The sequence below is a fragment of the Pan paniscus genome, chromosome 8, assembly GCF_029289425.2.
Source record: "Pan paniscus chromosome 8, NHGRI_mPanPan1-v2.0_pri, whole genome shotgun sequence".
NCBI lineage: Eukaryota > Metazoa > Chordata > Mammalia > Primates > Hominidae > Pan > Pan paniscus.
In genome coordinates, this window is record NC_073257.2 from 123,794,871 (window position 1) to 123,822,864 (window position 27,994).

A 27,994-nucleotide genomic window follows, 5' to 3' on the forward strand; every position below is an offset into this window, starting at 1 on the left:
CCCAGGCTGGTCTTGAACTCCTGGACTCAAGCAATCCACCCACCCCTGCCTCCCAAAGTGCTGGGATTACAGGGGTGAACCATCACACCTGGCCTTGGACGTCTTTAGGCTAATCTAGCTCTCTTCTGCTCACACAGTCTCTTTCCCTACATGGTACAATTTGATTAGGTTTCTACTTAATAAATTACAGTTACATGCCTGTCTTGTCTCCCTGAGAATAAACTCAGATCACTTTATGTAGAGTTGTGTGTGTCCTCAAGGTCTTCAAAGTTAGAGGTAGAATCATATTTAATTTTACACCCAGGCAATCTAAGCCATCGTGTGTGTAGATTTTACCAATTTAACTCCCAGAGAGCAACCTCATTTCTCTGGTAGCTGCGTTTTGGGTTGGGTCTCATTATTAACCTCATGTCATACCAGCAATATTGATACCATTGGTGGGGTCTTGGCCACTTGTCCAGCAATTATGTCTCAGCTTCAAATCCATTCTTCTCTGCTCAACCTGTGGTGCTGAGGTTGGACTCTGCAAAAGCATTTCTTCTTGATCTGCTGGCTGCCTGCTAAGTTTTACCAATATGGGGCTCTGGAGGGAGACCCAAAGTTAAGCAGTCTCTGCTCCTTCCCGTTTACCTGCTGATCCTGCTCTCCTATTTGAAAAGGAAGCCACTCTCAGGTACATGCCTCTTGGCTGATTGAAAGCAAAAGGTTTTATTACTTTTTTTTTTTTTTTACAGTCACCCTAAGTTTTATGAGTTTTGCAGAAAGCACCAAAGTTTGGGAGACCCAGCAGACTCGGAGCTAGAGGTTTTGGAATCTATGGCAGAGGTTGGCAAACTATAGCCCCAGGGCCAAGTGAAGCCCGCCACCTAATTCTGTAAAGTTTTATTGGAACTAAAGTTTTATTGGAAATAAGCATGCTTATTTATCTTTATATTATCTATGACTACTTTCACACTATGGCAGAGTTGAGTAGTTGTGACAGAGGCCATATGGCCCACAAAACCTAAGTATTTACTACCCGGCTTTTATCAGAAAAAAAGTTTGCCATCTGTTGATATAGAGGGTAATAAACCCTCACTGCTACCTTCACAAAGGTATTTACATCCTAGCTAATCCCTCTCCCATCCTCTCTGCCTCTCACAGAAGACCTGTAATTAAACCAATCTGAGACCAAATGGAGAGGTTCACAGTTGAGATGAAGATAAGGTAAAAAGCCCTCCATTTCACCCAAGAAAAAGTCGGTATGTGCAATTATTAATGGCTGTGACGATTCCAGGAGAAAGGAGAAAGAATGACTCTTTGATCTTTCAAAAGCCATAGTCATCTCACTCAGGGAAGGCTTTTACAGCCAAGTACAGGCACTTTCATCCATCTCCCAAATATACAGCTCGATTTCCAAGCATCTGGCAGCTTTTTTTCTTTTTGGCCTCTTAAAGGGGTAGACAGAAAGTAGAAACCCTCCTTGCTAATGCTCTCTCATTTCCCAGAAGCAGATGAAAATCAATGTATCATTGCTTTAAAAAAATTCTGCCTGGATATTCCATTTGGGGCTGAGCAATGAGTAGAAAAGAACTCAGAGAAAGCAGAACACATGGTGATCACCTGTAGGAGCCTGAAGTTTGTGCAGCAAAACAAGATTTCCACATCTGAAGAGGAGGAACAGCAATGTGCATGAAAGTGGGGCTCATTTGTCAGACATTCATTATCTTGGGGGAGAAAAAGATGAAATACATGTGGATATATATATATATATACATATATATATATATATACATATGTGTGCGTATACTGTCCTCAAGGAGTCAATAATCCAATATACAGGTGACAAATCATTAGACAAAATAATTATAGTATTATTTGATTAGTGCTGTAAAAAGTACTGGCTTTTTGGACACACAGGAATCAATATTCTAGAAGGATTGAGAAGTATTTGCAAAAGCCATATTGGAGCTGTCTTTGAGATATCTGGGAGTTTGCTGGGGAAAACACAGACCAGGCAGAGGAAAACTAATCACTATTATCAGGATGCTTCCTCACTCCCCGCTGAGAACCACAGGCTTCCTGGGGAAACCCAAGCAATGGAAAAAAGGACCAAGGACTGCAGGACACATTGGCTCTTAAAGGACATTTTTTGGCCGCAAGATTCCTCCTGCCATCAGAACAGGAAAAGTGGCACCTAAAGTCAGACTCAAAGTAGTTCGGTGTGACAGAAATGTACACTGGTCACACCCTTGTTTACAGTGACAAGTCCTTTTCCAGAGATCCATCAGCATCAACCTCCCTTCTCTCTGTGGAACAATTCATTTTATTTCACAAGCAAAAAATAGGATAAGCAACCCAAAAATGTCCATTTAACTCCAGCGTGTCCCCAGAAGGTCTTTGTCTTCTCCGAATTCATCTCCCACCTTCTGTTCTTGACATTCATTGGCTGAAGCAGTGATTTGCCAAGCGCAGTTCCTGGTTTAGCAGCTTCAGTAGCACTTGGGACCTTATTAGAAATGCAGATTCTCAGAACACATCTCAAACCTCCTGAACTAGAAATTCTGGAGTTGGGGACCAGCAATCTGTGTTTTAACAAATTCTCCAGGGGATTCCAATGCACACTCAACTTTGAAACTACCAGGCTAAACAGTTATTGATGCCACAAATACTGCTCAGAATTTTAAAGGGTCTCTTCTTTATGATTACTTCAAAAGAATACAGGCATCACGGGGTGGCCTAATGTGTAGATTGGGGAAACAGGGTGTTAGAATGAGTATAGAATAGTAGCAAGTTAAGACAGAGAAGGAATTTACCACATATCCCAGCTCAGGGAAATAGATGAAAATACCTGTCCATGTTTTCAGGTGAGTGTGCCCTATTTTTAAGCTTCCACTATCTACTGGGCACAGTGGCCCATGCCTGTAATACCAGCACTTTGGGAGACCAAGGCAGGAGGCTCTCTTGAGCCCAGGAGTTTGAGAGTAGCTTGGGAAACACAGTGAGACCCCATCTCTACAAAAAAAATTTTCAAAATAGCCAGGTCTGGTGGTGGGCACCTGTGGTCCCAGCTACTCAAGAGGCTGAGGTGAGAGGATCACTTGAGCCTGGGAGGTAGAGGCTGCAGTGTACTCCAGCATGGGCAACAGAGTAAGACCCTGTCAAAAAAAAAAAAAAAAAAAGCAGAGATCATTGCAAAGTCCCGGACACTTGGAAGAGCATGGAGTTTGCTGTGGCTCAATTCCATAACAAGAGTGAGGAAGGATGGAAAAACAGGCCATAAAGGTAGACTGGAGCAAGATCATGAAAGGTTGAGTCCCTCTCATACACTGGGACTTTTATGAATGATAACAGAAATCCACTAAAACTGTTTTTGCTGTTTGAGCAGTGTGGTGATATAAGGAGATGATGGTTTCAGATTATTATTGATTATTCAAGGTCAGGGTAGAGTGGCAGTGATGGAGAGGAACATGGAGGTTTATCACTTAAGAAGCTACTGTTAGGAGATGACAACCAAAATCAGGGACCCCACAAAAGGAATAAGGAGGAGTTGTCAAATTATAGGCAACTTTCAGGAAGAACTTCTAGGACATGGTACCAGACTGAATGTGGAAAGTGTGGGGAGGGGATAGTGAAGACACTCAGCTTTCTAGTTTGAGTGTGGATAGAAATAGTGCCACTCATCAAGGTAGTAATACCAACAGGAAGATGGTATAGGGGAGAAAAACAAGTTTTATTCTTAATAGATGATGCTTATTGAGTCTGTGTGAAATTCACATAGAAGTATTAATACCTAATACCATTTAATTTCTATATCCGTAAGGGTACAATGCACACAGCAAACTCACACAGAGGTCTAATCTTCACTGCTCCCATCATTCCCATGACTTAAACAGACATCTACCAATCTATAATCTGAAATAGTGAAATTTAATGAACAGTAGATATGCTCTCTCAATCCAGGTGTGTCTATGCAATCCAGGTTTGCAATATGACTTAAAATTGAGCTGTAATGCAAAACATTTTACATTTTAAGGCATATGTAGGATATTAATTTTTAAGTGATATTCCTAGTCAACTATTCAGATATCTGATGACTTGGGCTGAAAACTAAGCCAATTTAAAACAAAATCCACTACACTCTCTGGCACCTCAAGGTTTTAAAGAATAAGAATTAGAAGACACTGCCAGTTATCTGACATGTGATGTGAATGTCATGCAAATTAACAGAGAGCCCCTTTGCCAAGTTTTAATCAATAGTACTGAATTGAGAAGAAGGTACCAGTCCTGATAATAATGCTGTTTCCTCAATCTCTCCATAAACAATAGACTCCATTTGTCTCCTCAAATCACTTTTAAAAAATTACTTATTCCTGGCATTCTGAATTTCTTCTGTCTGTGGTTTAATGAAGCTAAAGGAAATGTGCCCAGTGGTATAACCCAATGTGAGAAATGGGCCAGAGCCCATTTAGACATGATGCATTCCCACAAGTCTGGGAGATTCACCTCTGGTGCCAGAGTTTCCTCCTCTTGAAGAAATATAGCAAGTTTGTAAAAAATGAGATATCTTAGCAGTGGTCCTCCAAAGGAAGTTAATTGCCTTATTTTAGGTTTGCACCTTGACTCACTTAGAGAATATTTTCTAAACACATCCTGGTCAACCAGTGAATAATATTTAGTATGAAATGTTCAAGGATTAATTAGTGAGGAGAATGTAAGCATGAGTGATATCATCAGCTAATCAATCATTTGCATTTAACCAACCTCAGAGATATTGGTCAGTCTAATAGGATTGGATCAAAGTCTTTTGATGTTAACCTCTCAATAAACAAAAGGTCAAAGTCTGTCGTTTATATTCAAACCCCAGTCCTGGGACAAAAAGGTTGAGGCTAGGGAAGGCAAGAGTGAGGCAAAATATTTGTATGCCTTTCACTGCAGAATCAGAAATTTTCTTGCCCATCCACACACATGCGCACACACACACACACACACACACAGCACAAATCCACATAGCACACACCTGTGTGCACAGACTCCCTTGATGACAAGAGTGGTTTTGGCTGTTGTCGTGGCCATATGAATGAAGGACATATGGTGTATATTCCCAAAGAGAGTACTATCCTGGAAATAGGAATATTTTGTTATTTTTTGTTATTTTGTTATTCTCATTATTTTTAGGTAACCAGTGGCAACAACAGCCAAAATCACTCTTGTCATCAAGGGAGTCTGCGTACACAGGTGTGTGCTATGTGGATTTGTGCTGTGTGTGCATGTATGTGTGCACGCGCGCACATGTGGATGGGGGGGTGGATGGGCAAGAACATTTCTACAGAACCCAAGAGGGTATTGCAGAAATCACTCTCCCAGATAAGTTCCCTTCCTCCTCTTCACACCCTCTCTATCAACTCAAAGCATGGCCACTGGCATTCTGAACACAAGGCAAGAATCAAGCTTATTGGTATTTAGCATACTAACTGACTTTGTGTTATTCAAAGGATGCGCAAAGCATCTCATTCATATGGCTTAAACAATTGAAATTGTCAGGAACAGAATTTGCTGAATGGGATGAAGGAACATAGGGAGTCGGCTCTGGCTGCCGCTCTGGGTCCATCTCCCCACCAGGCAGTAGTCCCCAGAGCATTGGCCATCAGGGCAGCTTTACTGAAATCCCGCTCCAACTCTGGAATCTTAAACTATGAAGGGTTCTATTTACTTTTTCATATAGAAAACAGCTTCAAAGGGCATTTTTGGCTTTGGTTTTTCTTTGGACAACATAAAAGGGGAGAACAAAGGGAATTCAGAACCTTTTTTTTGCCACAGGCCACTCAGTCGACATCTTAGTTCAGAAGTGCTGGTGAAGTGCTGGTGAAGTGCTGGTCTGCTCCTCTGCATGCCCAATGCAAACTGCCCTTGACGCTGCAAGCAGGCTCCTAAAGCTGCTTTTTCACAGAACAAGGTGGAAGAAGGTCCCTTTTCAGGGCCAGGAAAAAACTTAGTGGAGATCAAAGTTAAGAAAGGTGTCTAAGGGGCTGAGTGCAGTGGTTCACGCCTGTAATCCCAACACTTTGGGAGGTCAAGGCAGGTAGATCACTTGAGGTCAGGAGTTCAAGCCCCACCTGGCCAACATGGTGAAACCCCACCTCTACTAAAAAACACAAAAATCAGCCTGACACGGTGGTGCACGTCTGTAGTCCCAACTACTCGGGAGGCTGAGGCACGAGAATCGCTTGAACCTGGGAGGCGGAGGTTATCATGAGCTGAGATCACATAACTGCACTCCAGCCTGGATGACACAGACTCCATCTCAAAAAAAAAAATGTGTAAGGTCCCATAGCAAGTCCGTGGCTCCCACTTCCCTTACACATTAGTGTTGGAAGCAGGAGCTCCACTATTAGGCGTCCTGGTTTCAAATTCTGGTTTTGTTACTTCTTAGCACTTTGTTCTTGAGCAAGTTATTTAACTTCTCTGTGATCCTGTTTCCTGATTTATGAAGATAACAACACCTGCTTTATAGGATTGCAGTGAGAATTAAACAAGATAGCATACATTGCTGATACATATTGAATGAATGAATGTTAGGTGGTTTTGTTGTATTATCATTGTTATCATAGAAACCAGCACTTAACTGTATAATTTCCTGATTTGTTCTATGACTACTTCATAAACTCCTTAAGGGCAACAGAATTTGTGCATTTAAAGAACACTGATCTTGAGATCAGAAGATCATGAGATGGGAGTCAACATTTCAGCCAGGCAGCTGACCAACCAGGGGACCACTGCCGAGTCACTATGCCATCCTGAGTCTCTTCTATTATCTATAAAATGGGATAATATTTGTCTTTTAGCCTTTATAGGGTTGTTAAACTCCATATTAGGATTATTTGTCCTTAAGCCATAATGCATTATATCAATCTTAGTTATTCCTGTTTTCTCTATTTCACTCTCTTACCTTTTCACTTAGGGTACCTAACACACACTGAGGGCATAGCTGAGACTAATGGAATGGGAAAGGGAAGGGAGGGGAGGAATTGGATGATTGCTTACTTGCTCAAAAAATGGCATATTTTCTCATTTAATAAAATGTCCCTTAATCTACTTTCTATGGTTGGAATTGGTATTAATTTGCTACCCTGAATATGAGTAAACATTTGCTATATTAAATAAATGAGTGTTAACTTTACAGATCTTGTGGAAAGCTGCATCTAGGACCCTTTGGGAACTATTAAGTAGCTTCTTCCCTATGTATCCATAATCCCGCTCCTGAAAATTTGTCCTGGAGAAGTATTTTTAAAAAAGAAAAATAAAAAAATGATTCATAGGTGAAGTTGCTTACTGCAGTATATATAATACAAAACCACTGAAAACCACCTAAATGTTCAAACATAGAAGAATGAACTAGTAAATTAGAAGATATTAACTTGATGGATAATACTGCAGGAATTACTAATGAAAGTTGTGGCACTCAGCAGTAGGCAAAGGCAGAACACCAAGTTTAATATAGATCATGATTATTATCTAATAAGCAGCCAGTTACATGAGTGTGGTGAAGTCACAGAGGATATATACAAATTTTTTAATGTCTTTTCAAGTTTTACATTGTTTTTTGTGATCAATGAAATTGAAAGATTGTCATTTTTAAGACATGTAGTTGTCAAGTCTTTTGGCCTAGGAACAAGAAGTTTAAAGAAAAGACAGCTATCTTTAAGGTATTCATTATCTGAACTGGCCCAGCAAAATGGCCAGTATGTCTTCCCAGTGGGGAATGGCTCACAAAATTCAAGTGTTAATTTATAATGCTTAGTAACTCCAAAAAATATCTGTATTTTAAGAGGAATTTCAATTAGCAATCTTTTTCAGCCCCAAAGGAGGAGATATTGATCGAAAATAGAACACTGGAGTCAAAATTTGAGAGGAGATGAAATAGAAGCCAGCATGTATAGAAACTCCCTTCTCTGAGTCCTCAGCTAAATATTTGCATATTTACTTTCTCAATGACTTCTCATGAGACAAGCAAAGCATTATAAATTATGTTTTCAGTATACCTCACAAAGTCTGTGTTAACAGGCTGAAGGTCATACAGCTAGAGAGATTCTAATGGAACATGAAATTTATGGGGACAGTAAAATAACTTGGAAAACTGTATTTGGTATAGTGTCAACTGAAAGGAAAAAAAACACAGTTACACTGTAATTACTACGACGTAAAAGCATTCAGCTAATTTAGAAAGAAACATGGGGAAAATTAAAACAGTTTTGCAAGAGTGGTTAAATTAGGGGTAATTTTTTTTCAACTTCTTTTATTATTATAATATTGTTTTTGCAATAAAGAGGCCTATGCTATTTTGATCGCACCACACTGCATGGTGTACTCTCACCCTGAAGAGACCTGGGATGCCCTGGCTTAAGCCATAATTATATTAAAAACGAAACTGAATAAATGAATAATAATGATAACAATAAGAGATGCTGTGAATTAACCATAATTGTCATGATGATTAGAGCAGCTATGAATTAAGAAGCCAATTGTAATTGTAATGGCCATTGTGATAATGACTTAGAAAATGAGTGCATGTAAATGGATCCTGAGGAAAGGGGCTGGGAATATATGGCAGAAGACAAAGGCCTGTGCATGGAGATGGAAAATTACAAGAACATCATTCTCGCCAAGAGTGGATTCCAACAGAAGTATCAACCAGAGAGAATTCTTCCACAGAGTAGCTTGGGCTGTACTACAAAGGACCAGATCTAGCTAGGAAAAGCAAGTATAAGACATCCCAGGCGCCCATTGATGTCCAGGTGCTGTAATTATGTAATGGCAGGGATGAACTTCTCCAAGTGGAATGAAAACCACGCAACTGCCCAATAAAGTTGGCAAGGCTACACTCTGACACTCTACCTTTATGAGGGGTATGTGCTGGCTCTAAAATATGTGTAAAATAAACTCCAAATATAGAACTAATTCTTTGGATGGAGTGAGAATTCCCTCTCGGAATGACTTTGTATCTCTAGACCTGCAGACATGGCTGCTCGGAATGTAAACTCAACAACTTATAACCCTATAGGCAACATGTGCTATGAGAAAATGACGTGTGTACACATGCTGATGGTGGTGGTCATTAAGAACATGGATTTCAGAGACAGAGGCCTGGGTTTGAAGCTGCCCCTTATTAGATGTACTTATCAGACCAGTGCTTACCTTCTTTGGTTTTTTTCACCTGTAGAGCAGGGCCAGTAGTAGAACCACTCTGACAGAGTTGTAATGAGAATTAAATAAGATAATGCTTGTCAAGTTCTTAGCATAGTACATGGTGTACTTTGAGTGCTAAACAGTGTTAAACATTACAGTTAATGTTCTTAGAATAATAAGATTAAGTGGTGTAGTTATTTGTAAATGAAAATTTTATTTTTAAGCAGAATTGCATACCTATTGGCATGCTCTTTTAACTTTCTTTCCTAAGATTCTGCATTATAAATATTATCTTATTGTATTTGAGGCAGGTGACTGGCAATGTCAATTATGAAATGTCAAAGTGAAGTCCTAAAATGTCAATTATGAGGTCTTGCCTATTTCCAGAATAGATATGATGTGAGGAAAGGGATGAAAGTATAAGATTTTTAGAGTAGACAAGGTACCTGGTACCAAGGGATGCTGAGGGAGTTCACTCTTTTGACATCATTATAGGATAGGGAACCTTCTATTTTGGATCAGTAAGGAAATAAATGGCACTTTTTAGAGGTATCAGTGTTTAACATATTGATCTACCATAAAATAATAATTACAAGTAAATAAACATCTAAGTATATGCCAGTAATAACAGCTAATATTTATTGAGGGTTTACTATGTGTCAAGCATGATCCAAGATACTTTGTATTCATTACCTCATTAACAAGTCAGTGCTATGAAGTAGGTGATTGCTTATTCCCATTTACAGGTGAGGAAAATTGAGGCAGAGGAACTAAGTAACTCACTCAAAGTTGCAATAATGGAGTTGGGATTCAAACCAGGCAGTCTGGCTGGAGAGTCACTCTAGGGTAGTGATCAAGAGACAGTTTGTACAAACTTTTTCTAAACTGCAAAGACAACCCTACAAAGTAGGTGTTTTTATCCTTATTTTACCCAGCTTTACAGATGAAGAAACAAGTTCAGTGGCATACCAGACTGTAGTGGGGAGATGAGAGTGGAAACAGTCATCCCTTTGGGGAAGAGTACTTTATTTTTAATATCATCTAAAATAGCTAGTGTTTAGTGAAAACAAAAAGCAGATTGACTTTGATTTGCTATTATTCCTTGAAATTTTCCAGATAATGTGCCCCCTTATTGCCAACGTCTAGGGTGGGCTCCTCCCCCAGCTCCTTATTCCTCACCCAAGCCTCTTGTCATGCCACCAGCTCAAAGAAATTGAATGACTAATATCACACAGCTTTTAAATGCTAGACCCCAGCGTCTGAAGCTAGGCTTACCTGGTTTTGAGGTAGGAAGGCACCACACTTGGTTCTTCTCAATTCATTAATTTATTAGAATCACTTGGGAAGTTTAAATATATATATAAATGCCCAAACTCATCCCACAGACCAATTTAATCAGAATTCAGAATTCCCATTGAAGAAACATTTACATAAATATTTTATACCTCACTGCCTCTATTTTAAAGTGCATCCAGAATTAAGGCCTATAGCAACTTAGAATTTTATTCTGGTATTGATTTATCTTGTTTTTTTAAAAAAAAACCTCTAGGTAAGACTCCTATTTAGAGACAATCACATATTGAATTACCTTCTGAGCTATGTCTCTAAATTCTCAGCCCTGAGATGGTTCCAGGCTAGCCTAAGACATTTGAGTATCTGGGAATGGCGGACGTGAGATAGCTTTTGTGCCAAGCAGCCCCTCTGGTAGAGATCCTCTACAGACTCTTAAAAGTGAATATAAAAAGCTGGCATATCAAATAGAAGCAGCAAAATGTAAACAGGACAGAGAGTTCCTTCTTCCAAAGACAGCCAAATACTGATTAGAGTGTTTGCATATCAAACACAGTTTAGTAATGCGTACGAATCATTCCAGTCTATGCCACTGAGGCTATTTGTAGGGTTCTGGGAACAGAAAATTTTCCTGACCTCCCCCTATATTCACTCCAGATGCTCGGACAGCCGGGAAGCTAATATGACCTTTAACGACTTAATTTGAACAAAGCAACTTCTGACCATCCATGCAGGCCATCAGAGCAGATGGTAACACCAAGGGATACTAGTTAGGGCTTGGCTTTGGAGAAATCTAGAAAGTTTTAAAAACACGTACAGTACTTTAAATTCCTGGCTCCTCTTAGCTTGTCTGATTCATAGTCTTCAGCAATGAAGAGATTTAAGTTTTAAAAGCTCCCACAATGTGATTCTGAAACATCAGATTTGGTTCCCAGCGTGACAGAGGCTTTGGGCCATGGTGCAACTAGGAAAGCTTAGGTCTATGGACTTCAAAGACCTCCATCCCCAGCCTACTCACCCGAACACCTGAAGAGTTGCCATTAAAGTAACACCCTTTTGGCTGGGCATGGTGGCTCAGGCCTGTAATCCTAGCACTTTGGGAGGCTGAGGCAGGTGGATCACCTGAGCCCAGGAGTTCAAGACCAACATAGGCAACATGGCAAAACCCTGTCTCTACGAGAAAAAAAAAAAAAAAAAGCCAGGCCTGGTGGTGTGCACTTGTAGTCCCAAGTCCCAGCTACTCAGGAGGCTGAGGTGGGAGGAATGCTTGAGTCTAGGAGGTCAAGGCTGCAGTGAGCCCTGATTGTGCCACTGCACTCCAGCCTGGGCAAAAGAGTAAGGTCCTGCCTCAAGGGGAAAAAAAAAAGTAACACACATTTGAGTCAAGCAAGAATGGCCCAGCAGTCCCCAAGAATAGTCAAATGCAAATGCAGTGAAGAGGTTCTGTATAGGGACCTAGACCGTGGTGTTGGTAAGTCTGGGGGTAGAGCACATGCAGGTAAGACTGAGTCAAGAAGCCTTCTGTACAGTGGACAGATATGGACCTCGAAGTCAGGCCAGTTTGAATTCTATTCCTGCCTCTACCATTTTACCAGCTATGAATACTTGAATTATTAACTTAATCTCCCTCAGCCTTAATATCTCCATCTGTAAACTGGAGAATAAAAGTGCCTCCCTCGTGTTTGTGGTAATGATGTATTGAGCCAGTCCTGGGCCTTCTTGTTCTCAAATTGATTTCTCATCCTTCCAATGGTCTGCTTCCTATGGTAGGGGGCTGTTGCCTATATGCTGTGGTTCTTGGCTGGCTTGGCCAACAGGAAACCCCAAGGAAGACTGGAAGGTGAGAAAAAAGAAGAAGCCGTGGCATTCTCCCTCTTTCTGACTTGGTGGCATCTGTGCAGTGACTTCTGTTACGGCTCTTGTTCCCACCAGATTTTCCCACCATGGTTCTAGCTCCTACTGAGTAACCCCATCCCATGGCCTCTAGCTACCCTTCATCCTTCTGTTGTCCTTCCAGCCCAGGGATGGAGGTAGGTGCTTGCTATGGCTAATTTCTGGGTTGTCTCTTGTCCCAGATTGTCTTGTTGGTTTTTCCACAACCAAGTCCCTGGTTTATTTTCCCTTTGTTTCAAATACTTCTCAGTGGTTCCTTTTTTTTCCCCCTTTTTCCTGCTAATTAAAACCTTACATTATAATGCTCCAAGTATAGGGCTCAGTACTATTTATGCTGTATAAATTGGAGGTATTACAATTAAGTCTATTATAATAAGCTGCTGCTTATTCCCAGGGGCCTCCTGCTGTTGTACTCAGTATGAGTACACTGGGGCAAGATGGCTGACCACAGCCAAATCTGTTTGAGCAGCTTTCCCAAGCTTGAAATGGTAATGATAGTCAACATTTATATAATGCTTACTTCGTGCTAGGCATGGTTCTAATTGCTTCATTTAAATGAACTCACTTAATCTTCACCATAACCCTATGAGGTAGACACTATTACTATTGGGAATGAGGCAACAACAAAAAAATACAGTGACTTGCCCAAGGTCATAGAGCTAGTAGGTGATAGGGCCACAGTTCAGCCCCAGGAAGTCTGGCACAAGAAGCTGTGCTCTGTAACCCCTATTCTACGCTGCCTCTCTAGATGACTGCCTCTTGAGAGGAACCAGGAAAAACAATTTATTTTCATTCTCAGTGGCCACTGCCACTCAACTTGGAAGCCTCCTATGTGAAGACATCTCTCTCTCTCATACCCAATTTCAGACCTGCACAAGAACCATGGCATCTTGATACAGCATCCCTACCCAGCCCGGCCCAGGGAGGTCCGGCATCTAGCTCTGAAGCTGCTTGGCACCTACTGCCCTTTTTTCTGCTTTAATAGACGCCCCTAGTGGAGCCTGAGCATGCAGGAATCCATAAGCCATTAACTGGAGCTATATTAAGCCTATAAAAATCAATGCTAACTTTCCAATAACCTTATAAATTAGTTTATCAGATGATTTTACTCATTCACTAATTAACTGAAGGCAGAAGGGAACTAACATTTATTGCATGCTTACTCTGTGTTCAGCTGTCTAGAGCTCTGCATGTAACATCTCTTCCTGTTCATCCTCTTAGAAACCTGAGAGGAAAATGACTCCCACTTTACAGATAGGAAAACTGAGTTCAGAAATGCTGAGTGACTGCTGAGTGAGACCATAATTTAAATCCTCATCTGACTCCACTATACCACAGTCACCTTTGAGCTAATATGAGGACGCTGTCTAAATGGGAATTTTGAAGTGTGGTTACAAAAAAAAAGCATAATTAGGAAGGTTGGGACACTTCCCATGGAAATTCCAAAATTTCTATAGACCAGCTACCACTCTGCAGCTCACGTTTTTCCCTTTTGAACAGGAATGTCTATAGCAGTTAGGCTATGCCTGCCCCACCACTGTATGTTGAGTGGGGCCCAGCAGGTAACTGCCTCTTTAATTTCATAGATCCTCATATTGACAGAAACTGTACTCAAGAAACTGTGCTTAACTATATTCAAGGAGTCTCATCCTCCCCTGAACCTGATACGCATCATGATATTTGGAACATAGAGCTGATACTTTATAAATGGTTCTTGGGAATTACTGAATATACTTTGCATGTGAGAGAGATGTGACTTGTCAGGGACCAGAGGGCAAAAGGTAGTAGGCAGCCTTTAATGTGACTCCCAATGATCCCCACCTCCAAGTATTCATATCCTTGTGTAATTCCCTCCCCTCATGAGCTGGACCTAACAATTTGCTTCTAATGAATAGAATACTACAAAGGGGATGAGTTTGGGTTACAAAAAAAAGACTCTGGCTTGTGTCTTGCTTATTCCCTCTTGCTCTCTATTGTTTCCTCTGCTATACTCTAGTTGCCATGTTGTTAGCTGGCCTTAGGAGAGACCCACGTGGCAACTCAGGGAGATCTCAGGCTAACTGCCAGCAAAGAACCCAGGTCCAGCAATCCACAAGAAACAGAATGCTGCCAAATCCAAGAGTACATTTGGAAGCAGTTCTTTCCCCAGTCCAGCCTTCATATGAGACTGCAGCCCTGGATGGCATAGTCATTAAAGCCTTGAGAAAGATCCTGAGACAGGAACATGTAGATTTATGATCCAGAGAGACTGTGAAATAATAAATGTTTATTGTTTTAAACCACTAAATTTGGGGGTAATTTCCTATGCAGCAATAGACAACTAATAGACTGAGTATCTCATCTCATTCATGATCCCTTCCAAGTGGTGCTTGAGAGAATGCCATTTAGTTCCAAATTCAGCTCTCCAGGAAAGAGGAAAGGAAGGAAATAAACACTTATTGAGTACTTACTAAATTTTAAGCACTTATCTTGGTGATTTATTATCACATTTCATCCTCTCCCCAAAAAAACCCTCTTATTTCCATCTTACAGTTGAGGAAGGTGAGGCTTTGAGTCAGTAATTAGGTCACCTAGGTGATGAAGCTGATCAGCATCTAAGCTGGGGGTGAGGGGTTTGAACATAGGCTCCTCAGCCTGCAAAGCTAATTATCTTTCCACTAACCACACTGCTGAAGATGGACCTACACTGTGCCTAATTCCATGGCAGCTGTTTTGCTGCATTTAGTTTGTCAAGTTTCCTAAAGAAATAAAACAAGCAGATCAGCAGACACCGAGAGCAGACATTTTTCCTGTGCTTGAGGCACAAAAGATAAAAGAGAAGGAACTTGTTGAATAGGATAAAAGGATACAGTTTCACATCCTCTCCCCATACCGCTTCTTGGTCTCAAACCACACACACAAACCCTCTCCCCCATCTAACTTCATTTGGCTATTTATTTGCAGATGACCAAGCAGGTCATCTCCATATTGGTGGAGAGCTCCAGAGACTGCTTGGCTGAAAATGAAGACAATCTTTAAACATGGTGGGAGGGAGGAGCAGGATGGGGCAAGGGTGGACACGGACAGGAAATGCCCTAGGGCTCCAAGTCTCTTCTGGGGAAACAGCCACAAGGGGAAAATCAATACTGATTACACCTTTGCTCCAATTTTAAATATTTCCTCTCCCCAATACAAGCCTCTACTTTGAGATTATTATTACCCTTCCTCCCCACAGGGCTTCTCTCAAATAGTCTCTGCCTGCCAGCTTCCTAGACCCATGTTGAAGTTGAGGCTGTCTTCCAACAACATGGCTAGTATATTCGCCCCAAACATTTTGGGAAAATACATATTCTACAAAAATAACTAAACTTTTTATGTTAAATAGAAGAGTACATTTTCTTTTTTTTTTCTTTTTTTTTTTTTTTTTGAAGTTTTTTCCTTTCTTTCATGGTTCCTCATGGTGTTTTTTTTTTGTTTTTTTTTTTGTTTGTTTTTTATTATACTTCAAGTTTTAGGGTACATGTGCACATTGTGCAGGTTAGTTACATATGTATACATGTGCCATGCTGGCGCGCTGCACCCACTAACTCGTCATCTAGCATTAGGTATATCTCCCAGTGCTATCCCTCCCCCCTTCCCCCTCCCCACAACAGTCCCCAGAGTGTGATATTCCCCTTCATGTGTCCATGTGATCTCATTGTTCAATTCCCACCTATGAGTGAGAATATGCGTTGTTTGGTTTTTTGTTCTTGCGAGTTTACTGAGAATGATGGTTTCCAGTTTCATCCATGTCCCTACAAAGGACATGAACTCATCATTTTTTATGGCTGCATAGTATTCCATGGTGTATATGTGCCACATTTTCTTAATCCAGTCTATCATTGTTGGACATTCGGGTTGGTTCCAAGTCTTTGCTATTGTGAATAATGCCGCAATAAACATACGTGTGCATGTGTCTTTATAGCAGCATGATTTAGAGTCATTTGGGTATATACCCAGTAATGGGATGGCTGGGTCAAATGGTATTTCTAGCTCTAGATCCCTGAGGAATCGCCACACTGACTTCCACAATGGTTGAACTAGTTTACAGTCCCACCAACAGTGTAAAAGTGTTCCTATTTCTCCACATCCTCTCCAGCACCTGTTTCCTGACTTTTTAATGATCGCCATTCTAACTGGTGTGAGATGATATCTCATAGTGGTTTTGATTTGCATTTCTCTGATGGCCAGTGATGATGAGCATTTTTTCATGTGTTTTTTGGCTGCATAAATGTCTTCTTTTGAGAAGTGTCTGTTCATGTCCTTCACCCACTTTTTGATGGGGTTGTTTTTTTCTGGTAAATTTGTTTGAGTTCATTGTAGATTCTGGATATTAGCCCTTTGTCAGATGAGTAGGTTGCGAAAATTTTCTCCCATGTTGTAGGTTGCCTGTTCACTCTGATGGTAGTTTCTTTTGCTGTGCAGAAGCTCTTTAGTTTAATTAGATCCCATTTCTCAATTTTGGCTTTTGTTGCCATTGCTTTTGGTGTTTTGAACATGAAGTCCTTGCCCACGCCTATGTCCTGAATGGTAATGCCTAGGTTTTCTTCTAGGGTTTTTATGGTTTTAGGTCTAACGTTTAAATCTTTAATCCATCTTGAATTGATTTTTGTATAAGGTGTAAGGAAGGGATCCAGTTTCAGCTTTCTACATATGGCTAGCCAGTTTTCCCAGCACCATTTATTAAATAGGGAATCCTTTCCCCATTGCTTGTTTTTCTCAGGTTTGTCAAAGATCAGATAGTTGTAGGTAAGTGGCGTTATTTCTGAGGGCTCTGTTCTGTTCCATTGATCTATATCTCTGTTTTGGTACCAGTACCATGCTGTTTTGGTTACTGTAGCCTTGTAGTATAGTTTGAAGTCAGGTAGTGTGATGCCTCCAGCTTTGTTCTTTTGGCTTAGGATTGACTTGGCGATGCGGGCTCTTTTTTGGTTCCATATGAACTTTAAAGTAGTTTTTTCCAATTCTGTGAAGAAAGTCATTGGTAGCTTGATGGGGATGGCATTGAATCTGTAAATTACCTTGGGCAGTATGGCCATTTTCACGATATTGATTCTTCCTACCCATGAGCATGGAAAGTTCTTCCATTTGTTTGTATCCTCTTTTATTTCCTTGAGCAGTGGTTTGTAGTTCTCCTTGAAGAGGTCCTTCACATCCCTTGTAAGTTGGATTCCTAGGTATTTTATTCTCTTTGAAGCAATTGTGAATGGGAGTTCACTCATGATTTGGCTCTCTGTTTGTCTGTTGTTGGTGTATAGGAATGCTTGTGATTTTTGTACATTGATTTTGTATCCTGAGACTTTGCTGAAGTTGCTTATCAGCTTAAGGAGATTTTGGGCTGAGACGATGGGGTTTTCTAGATAAACAATCATGTCGTCTGCAAACAGGGACAATTTGACTTCCTCTTTTCCTAATTGAATACCCTTTATTTCCTTCTCCTGCCTGATTGCCCTGGCCAGAACTTCCAACACTATGTTGAATAGGAGTGGTGAGAGAGGGCATCCCTGTCTTGTGCCAGTTTTCAAAGGGAATGCTTCCAGTTTTTGCCCATTCAGTATGATATTGGCTGTGGGTTTGTCATAGATAGCTCTTATTATTTTGAAATACATCCCATCAATACCTAATTTATTGAGAGTTTTTAGCATGAAGGGTTGTTGAATTTTGTCAAAGGCTTTTTCTGCATCTATGGAGATAATCATGTGGTTTTTGTCTTTGGCTCTGTTTATATGCTGGATTACATTTATTGATTTGCGTATATTGAACCAGCCTTGCATCCCAGGGATGAAGCCCACTTGATCATGGTGGATAAGCTTTTTGATGTGCTGCTGGATTCGGTTTGCCAGTATTTTATTGAGGATTTTTGCATCAATGTTCATCAAGGATATTGGTCTAAAATTCTCTTTTTTGGTTGTGTCTCTGCCCGGCTTTGCTATCAGAATGATGCTGGCCTCATAAAATGAGTTAGGGAGGATTCCCTCTTTTTCTATTGACTGGAATAGTTTCAGAAGGAATGGTACCAGTTCTTCCTTGTACCTCTGGCAGAATTCGGCTGTGAATCCATCTGGTCCTCGACTCTTTTTGGTTGGTAAACTATTGATTATTGCCACAATTTCAGCTCCTGTTATTGCTCTATTCAGAGATTCAACTTCTTCCTGGTTTAGTCTTGGGAGAGTGTATGTGTCGAGGAATGTATCCATTTCTTCTAGATTTTCTAGTTTATTTGCATAGAGGTGTTTGTAGTATTCTCTGATGGTAGTTTGTATTTCTGTGGGATCGGTGGTGATATCCCCTTTATCATTTTTTTGTGTGTCTATTTGATTCTTCTCTCTTTTTTTCTTTATTAGTCTTGCTAGTGGTTTATCAATTTTGTTGATCCTTTCAAAAAACCAGCTCCTGGATTCATTGATTTTTTGAAGGGTTTTTTGTGTCCCTATTTCCTTCAGTTCTGCTCGGATTTTAGTTATTTCTTGCCTTCTGCTAGCTTTTGAATGTGTTTGCTCTTGCTTTTCTGGTTCTTTTAATTGTGATGTTAGGGTGTCAATTTTGGATCTTTCCTGCTTTCTCTTGTGGGCATTTAGTGCTATAAATTTCCCTCTACACACTGCTTTGAATGCGTCCCAGAGATTCTGGTATGTTGTGTCTTTGTTCTCGTTGGTTTCAAAGAACATCTTTATTTCTGCCTTCATTTCGTTATGTACCCAGTAGTCATTCAGGAGCAGGTTGTTCAGTTTCCATGTAGTTGAGCGGCTTTGAGTGAGATTCTTAATCCTGAGTTCTAGTTTGATTGCACTGTGGTCTGAGAGACAGTTTGTTATAATTTCTGTTCTTTTACATTTGCTGAGGAGAGCTTTACTTCCAACTATGTGGTCAATTTTGGAATAGGTGTGGTGTGGTGCTGAAAAAAATGTATATTCTGTTGATTTGGGGTGGAGAGTTCTGTAGATGTCTATTAGGTCCACTTGGTGCAGAGCTGAGTTCAATTCCTGGGTATCCTTGTTGACTTTCTGTCTCGTTGATCTGTCTAATGTTGACAGTGGGGTGTTAAAGTCTCCCATTATTAATGTGTGGGAGTCTAAGTCTCTTTGTAGGTCACTCAGGACTTGCTTTATGAATCTGGGTGCTCCTGTATTGGGTGCGTATATATTTAGGATAGTTAGCTCCTCTTGTTGAATTGATCCCTTTACCATTAAATAATGGTCTTCTTTGTCTCTTTTGATCTTTGTTGGTTTAAAGTCTGTTTTATCAGAGACTAGGATTGCAACCCCTGCCTTTTTTTGTTTTCCATTTGCTTGGTAGATCTTCCTCCATCCTTTTATTTTGAGCCTATGTGTGTCTCTGCACGTGAGATGGGTTTCCTGAATACAGCACACTGATGGGTTTTGACTCTTTATCCAACTTGCCAGTCTGTGTCTTTTAATTGGAGAATTTAGTCCATTTACATTTAAAGTTAATATTGTTATGTGTGAATTTGATCCTGTCATTATGATGTTAGCTGGTGATTTTGCTTGTTAGTTGATGCAGTTTCTCCTAGTCTCGATGGTCTTTACATTTTGGCATGATTTTGCAGCGGCAGGTACCGGTTGTTCCTTTCCATGTTTAGTGCTTCCTTCAGGAGCTCTTTTAGGGCAGGCCTGGTGGTGACAAAATCTCTCAGCATTTGCTTGTCTGTAAAGTATTTTATTTCTCCTTCACTTATGAAGCTTAGTTTGGCTGGATATGAAATTCTGGGTTGAAAATTCTTTTCTTTAAGAATGTTGAATATTGGCCCCCACTCTCTTCTGGCTTGTAGGGTTTCTGCCGAGAGATCCGCTGTTAGTCTGATGGGCTTCCCTTTGAGGGTAACCCGACCTTTCTCTCTGGCTGCCCTTAACATTTTTTCCTTCATTTCAACTTTGGTGAATCTGACAATTATGTGTCTTGGAGTTGCTCTTCTCGAGGAGTATCTTTGTGGCATTCTCTGTATTTCCTGAATCTGAACGTTGGCCTGCCTTGCTAGATTGGGGAAGTTCTCCTGGATAATATCCTGCAGAGTGTTTTCCAACTTGGTTCCATTCTCCGCATCACTTTCAGGTACACCAATCTGACGTAGATTTGGTCTTTTCACATAGTCCCATATTTCTTGGAGGCTTTGCTCATTTCTTTTTATTCTTTTTTCTCTAAACTTCCCTTCTCGCTTCATTTCATTCATTTCATCTTCCATTGCTGATACCCTTTCTTCCAGTTGATCGCATCGGCTCCTGAGGCTTCTGCATTCTTCACGTAGTTCTCGAGCCTTGGTTTTCAGCTCCATCAGCTCCTTTAAGCACTTCTCTGTATTGGTTATTCTAGTTATACATTCGTCTAAATTTTTTTAAAGTTTTCAACTTCTTTGCCTTTGGTTTGAATATCCTCCCGTAGCTCAGAGTAATTTGATCGTCTGAAGCCTTCTTCTCTCAGCTCGTCAAAATCATTCTCCATCCAGCTTTGTTCCGTTGCTGGTGAGGAACTGCGTTCCTTTGGAGGAGGAGAGGCGCTCTGCGTTTTAGAGTTTCCAGTTTTTCTGTTCTGTTTTTTCCCCATCTTTGTGGTTTTATCTACTTTTGGTCTTTGATGATGGTGATGTACAGATGGGTTTTCGGTGTGGATGTCCTTTCTGTTTGTTAGTTTTCCTTCTAACAGACAGGACCCTCAGCTGCAGGTCTGTTGGAATACCCTGCCGTGTGAGGTGTCAGTATGCCCCTGCTGGGGGGTGCCTCCCAGTTAGGCTGCTCGGGGGTCAGGGGTCAGGGGCCCACTTGAGGAGGCAGTCTGCCCGTTCTCAGATCTCCAGCCATGTGCTGGGAGAACCACTGCTCTCTTCAAAGCTGTCAGACAGGGACATTTAAGTCTGCAGAGGTTACTGCTGTCTTTTTGTTTGTCTGTGCCCTGCCCCCAGAGGTGGAGCCTACAGAGGCAGGCAGGCCTCCTTGAGCTGTGGTGGGCTCCACGGAGTTCGAGCTTCCCGGCTGCTTTGTTTACCTAAGCAAGCCTGGGCAATGGCGGGCGCCCCTCCCCCAGCCTCGCTGCCGCCTTGCAGTTTGATCTCAGACTGCTGTGCTAGCAATCAGCGAGATTCTGTGGGCGTAGGACCCTCCTAGCCAGGTGTGGGATATAGTCTCGTGGTGCGCCGTTTTTTAAGCCGGTCTGAAAAGCGCAATATTCAGGTGGGAGTGACCCGATTTTCCAGGTGCGTCCGTCACCCCTTTCTTTGACTCGGAAAGGGAACTCCCTGACCCCTTGGGCTTCCCAGGTGAGGCAATGCCTCGCCCTGCTTCGGCTCGCGCACGGTGCGTGTACCCACTGGCCTGCGCCCACTGTCTGGCACTCCCTAGTGAGAGGAACTCGGTACCTCAGATGGAAATGCAGAAATCACCCGTCTTCTGCGTCGTTCACGCTGGGAGCTGTAGACCGGAGCTGTTCCTATTTGGCCATCTTGGCTCCTCCCCTCTAGAAGAGTACATTTTCAAACATATATTTTTCCAGGATGTCAAATATATATTTTTAAATTTTTTGAGTTAATTGTAGATTCAGATGCAGTTGTAAGAAATAATACAGAGAGATCCTGTACCATTTACCCAGTTTACCACAATGTTTGCAAAACTATAGTACAATATCCCATCCAGGACATCGACATTGATGCAGCCAAGATTCAGAACAGTTCCTGCACCATGAGGATCTTACTACCCCTTATGGCCAAACTCACTTTCCTCCTACCACCTTCAGCCCCCATATTAGTTTGCTAGGATTGCCATTAAAAAGCACCACAAACTGGATGGCTAAAACAGAAATTTATTTTCTCACAGTTCTGGAGGCTAGGGGTCCAAGATCAATGGTTCAGCAAGCTGGGTTCCTTCTGAGTGGTATGAGAGAATCCTGTTTCATTTCCTGGCTTCTGATGGTTTGCTGGCCATCTTGGGTGTTCCTTGACTTACATATCTCTGCTTTCATTGTCACAGAGTGTTCTCCCTGTGTGTTATCTTCAAATTTCCCCCTTTTAAAAGAGCACCACTCATATTGGATTAGGGGCTCACCCTACTCCAGGTTGACCTCATCTTAACTAATTTTATCTGCAATGACCCTATTTCCACATTAAGTCCCATTCCGAGATACTAGGGGTTAAGACCGCCACATGTGAATTTTGGGGAGACAGAATTCGATCCATAACACCCCTCCCTATCCTCAGCCTCTGGCAATCACCAGTCATTTCTGAAACCCCTGTCTATAATATTGTCATTTCAAGAATGTTACATAAATGGAATTCTACCTTAGGTATTAGCTTTTTTTCACTTAACATATTTCTTCAGAGAGTCATCCAAGTCATTAAGTATATCAATTGTATATCAATTGAGTATATCAGTTGTATGCTGAGCATTATACAGATGGACCATGGTTTAATCTTTCACCTATTGAAGAACACCTGGACTTACTCTAGTTTTTGGCCATTATAAATAAAGCTGATATGAACATTCATGCACAGGTTTTTTCATACGAATGTAAGTTTTTATTTCTCTAGGATCAATGCCCAGAAATGAAATTGCTAGATTATATTGTAATTGTATGTTTAGTTTTTAAGAAACTGCCAAAGTATTTTCCAGAATGATGGTACTATCTTACATTCTCCACAGCAAGGTATGAGTGATCCGATTTCTCTGCAACTTTGCCAACAATTGCTGTAACTAATTTCGTTTTTAGTCATTCTTATAGGGCTATAGTGATATCTCACTGAGGTGTCAATTTGACCTGATGGTTAATGGTGTTGAATGAACATCTGTTTGATTATTTACCATGGGGACATCCTCTTCATAGAAATGTCTCAGGTCTTTTGCCCATTTTCTAACTAGATTGTTTGCTTTAGTTTTTAACTTGAGCTTTGATAATTCTCTCTATATTCCAGATACTAGTGTTCTGTCAGATTTGTGGTCTGCAAATATTTTCTCCCAGTCTATAACTTTTCTTTTGATCCTCTTCACATGGGCTTTCTCATAGTGGAAGTTTTTAATTATGAAGAGGTCTAATTTATCAATTTTTGCTTTTATGGATTGTGCTTTTTTTAGTGTTAACTCATTGCCCTAAATCTTGAAATTTTTTTTCCTAAAGTTTCATCATTTTATAGTTTTATGGTTTACATATAAGTCCATGATCCATAATTTTTATATAATACGTGAGCCTTAGTTGAAGGTTTTTTCTTTTCCTTTTCGTCTTTTGCCTATGGATGTCCAATTTTCGAGTACCATTTCTTGGGTAGGTGGATGGGTGGTTTGTTATTGTATCCTAGTAATTTTGTCTACTGTGTTAGAAGCTTTTGGTCCTATTTAAGTCTCTTATTTTAGCAGAATGTCACCCTGTTTAAGTTGAGGTTTAGCTCATGTGTCTTGACTTACTGTTGCGGGCTGTGCTTCCAATGGAACCTCAGATCCTTTGTGGCGTTTGGTTTGCTTGGTTTTTCTGGTGATGCTGAGGCTCCACTGGTTCTCCACTGGTGCTACCTATGAAAGTGGAAGGGCTTTCTCCAGGCTCTACCACCAAGTATAGCAGAGAGGCAGAATCATTTTAATCAGACAAATGATATAATCAGTATTGTATTCTAGAATTGCTTTTCTCATGTAATAATGTAAGCATATTTTACTATATTGCTTTTATGTAAACTCTGAAGCACTCATCTTTAATGGTTCTTATATTTTAACCCCCAGGTTATATCCAGAAGTTAGCACCCTGGGATATAAGAAACTGAGAACTTAACATTGGCATTCCTGTCTCATTTTGTTTTTTAGGAGATATCTGGTGAGTTAATCTCAGATGTTGTCTTCCTTGCCCCCTTAACATTCCAGGAAAGAGTTCAATGAAAACAATTGTTTCAAGGCCAGAAGAGTTCTTTGGGGAGTATTATCCAGCTCTGGAATTTGAATTGTGAGTTTCAATTCCCCTTTTCAAAGTTCTATAAAATAAGAGGTTACGTTTTTTAACTATGATTAATTTTAAGAACAGACAAAGATTAACATTATCTTCAGGCCTTTTCCAATGAGCTGGCTAGATACATAAGCTCCATTTGGCTTGGGGATTCTTCTACAAGCATAAGCAAAGAACACAGAGTTTCTACCTAATCCTATGACACTGGGATGCTCCTTCAAATTGTTTAGCCCTGACAAACCCATCATCTTCATCTGTAAGGTCTTTTTCTGCCTAGTCTTCTCCAGTGAAATTGTTCTCTGAAGTAGCAGGGCATTGCTTCCCACAGCTTGAAAAAAAATAATAGCTCCTCTCTCGCTTTCCCAGATTCTGAACTTTTCTTTCTGGTTCTAGGAAAACGCTTTTATTTTCACAGATTAGGTTATAAAGCAGACTACAGGTTCAAACCCTTGCTCTGCCACTTATGATCCAAAGTGCTTCAGTATTCTCATCCATAAAATGGGAAACAAAATAGAAGCTACCTCATAGGATGTTATGAGGATTAAATGAGCTAATACATGTAAAAGCCCTGAGACTGGGACCTCACATTTAATCATCGTCATCACCATCCTCTTCATCGCCATCTGCATTCTCGTCACCCTCTGAGGAACTCCCTTTTTTCCCCACCAGGACACCTAGCATAAGCTCCTTCATGCCTGGGGATGCTGAAAAGCAAAGTCACAGACAGGCTTATCTTACAGCCCATGTTTGCCCTTCGTACAGCCACAAACCTCTCCAAGCCAGGACGCTAGAGCCCACTACTCATTTTGGAAAACGGAAAGCAGGAAAATCATAAATCATTATCTGCAAAGATTACCCAGTCAATTATGGTGGTTTCAAAACTGCATATATTTGTCAAATCTCATTGAATAGTATACTTGAAATTCGTCCATTTTATTGCATGTAAATTATACCTCAGTAAAGCTGACAAGAGAAATTACTCTGCTGCATGAATAACACTATACTTAAAGAAATTATTTGGGGAGAAATACCTTGAAATACGGATTTATTTAATGGGAGAAATTACCATTCTAGGTTTTCTTAGTTCTTCCAATGTCTCTGCTATGCAATGAAGCCAAAGCTTTTAATCATAAATTACCCAGTGACTTGCGTGGTGGGGAATGATATTTGCCTGTCTATATATTCAACAAATAAGAGCAGAAAACAGTCTTCTGTCCCTAAATTTTTTAAAAGTCTGGGATCACGACAAAATAATAATCACAACTTTTGTGTGTTTTTGTTAGCGCTAATTTAGAGCTACACATGCCTACACAAGGTACTGCATTTGATTACTTCAATGGCCCAATGTGTCAGTAAGCCAGATATTGTCCCCACTTGACAGAGGAGATATTCATGTCCAGAATGAGAAGGTGACTTGCCCAAAGTCGCACAGATGGGAAGTCCCATCCAGGCCTTGAGCCCTGGTATTTTATAGCTAAATACCCTGTTTCATTTGTTACATCATTGGACACAATCATATTTTCAGGTCTTGGAATTGGCCATATTTCCCTCCAGGGTCTAGCAGTACAGATTCCTATTATAAAGTAGGATGCTGCTGGTGTGAGTCTTGAGCCTTGTGTTGTCATCCTGCAGTGAATGCCATATTGTTATCACACTGGCCTCACAGGAACAGATGGAGAGAAAATGCAGAATGTTCTTCCTCCTGCTCCTGTTGTCTTGATCCACATGAATTGTGATGCAGCAGAGGGAAAATGAAAAGGTAGCAGTTTGCCTCTAAAGCATCAAATTGCCATCTGGTCTGAAGGGAATTATTTATTATTTAACCATTGCCACGTAGAATTTGAGACAGCTCCAAAAAGAGAGTTTTTGTTTTTCATTGAGGAGTTGGACAGTTTCAGAAGCAAATTTTACCACCTCTTTATTTTCTGGCCCACAGATAAGGGGTCATTTCTTCAAATTAGACAATGAATTGATCTGCTTAACACTGCAAGGATCTCCTGGAATCTCTAGAAAGAAAAGGAGAATCAAATGGTGATGGACGAGGTTTCCATCTGCAGGAATGACCCAATTGAGTTCTGCAAATGGAAGCTGGAGAAACCTGGGAACAATCAAGTTTAATCACTGAGCATTGGAGACACTCTCCAAGGGCAACAATGGAACACACTGTATCTCAGAACGCTGCAACCTCTTTGTAATAGTTTGCTAGGGCTGCCATAACAAAGTACCACAGACTGGGTGGCTTAAGAACAGAAATTTATTTTCTTGTGGTTCTGGAGGCTAGAAGTCCAAGATAAAGGTGTCAGTAGGATTTCTTATGAGGTCTCTTTCCTCAGCTTGTACATGGCTGTCTTCTCCCTGTGTCATCACATGGTCTTCCCTCTGTACCTGTATCCAAATTTTTTCTTCTTATAAGGATAGCAGTCATATTGAATTAAGACCCACCCTAAAGACATCATTTTAACTTAACTATGTCTTTAAAAACCTATCTCCAAATACAGTCACATTCTGAGGTACTAGAGATTAGCACTTCAACAAATGAATTTAGTAGGGTGAGTGGAATCACAATTCACTTCATAACACTCCATGAAAGTATTTATCTTACACACTGGGGACTGTTGCGGGGTGGGGGGAGGGGGGAGGGATAGCATTAGGAGATATACCTAATGCTAAATGACGAGTTAATGGGTGCAGCACACCAACAATGCACATGTATACATATGTAACAAACCTGCACATTGTGCACATGTACCCTAAAACTTAAAGTATAATAATAAAATTTTAGAAAAAAGTATTTATCTTGTGGTGACACCTCTGAATCTCAGATCTATTTCCAATCTTTACCTTGACCTATTTACTGCCGAAAACTACATTTCCCAGGCTCCCTTGCCAACTGGCTCTGGATAGGTAGAAGGCATTGGTGAAAGACCAAATGATGGGAGAAGAGGAACAGCCCTCTAAAAGTAGCTGACTCTTCCCCATTGTCCCAGGGCCATGTGCTCATTTCTATTGAGCATATCTCCAGAGAGATAGCCATGGTTTCCAGATTTTTGTAACCCCATCTCCTTCCTTTATCTTTCCATTCCTAAGGGTGGAAGTAGCTTTCTGCAGTTGTTAATCTCAGAGGTGCTTCAGTATCTTCTGTTTGGCTTCTCAGCTCTTCATCGCCTAGCTAGCCAATTTCCAATATTAACTTCACTCTTTCTGAAAGACTTAGAACGTCCTGTTTCTCTACTGGACTCTGAATATCATGTCCCCAATCTGAGAAAAATGTTTCCATCAGAAGGCAAAAATAAAGGTCAGCCTAGAATCTTAAAACACAAAGGAATGATGCCTATGTGATAATAAAATAATAAAAAAAATTCTCTCTACTAGAGTTTCTTTCTAGGTGACAAGATAGACATTAGTAAAGGTCTCACAAACTGCAAAATTATGTGATCCCCAGACTCACAGCCAGCAGCCAAAGCCACTGAGAAAGCTTAAACTTCAATGTCCCCAACCTTCATGGGCCCCTTCCAAGGCCCTGAGAGAAACCTCAGCTATGTGTTATATGGTCATATTTTTTTTGGTAACATTTTTTAAAGAAACATATTTTTGCATTAAAGAGAATTTCAAAATTTGCATAAGCTTCAAGCCCAGAAAAACTTCATTACACCTGCTGCAATTATTTTAGAATTGGCAAGCAGGGCTTAGCCCTTACAGAAGC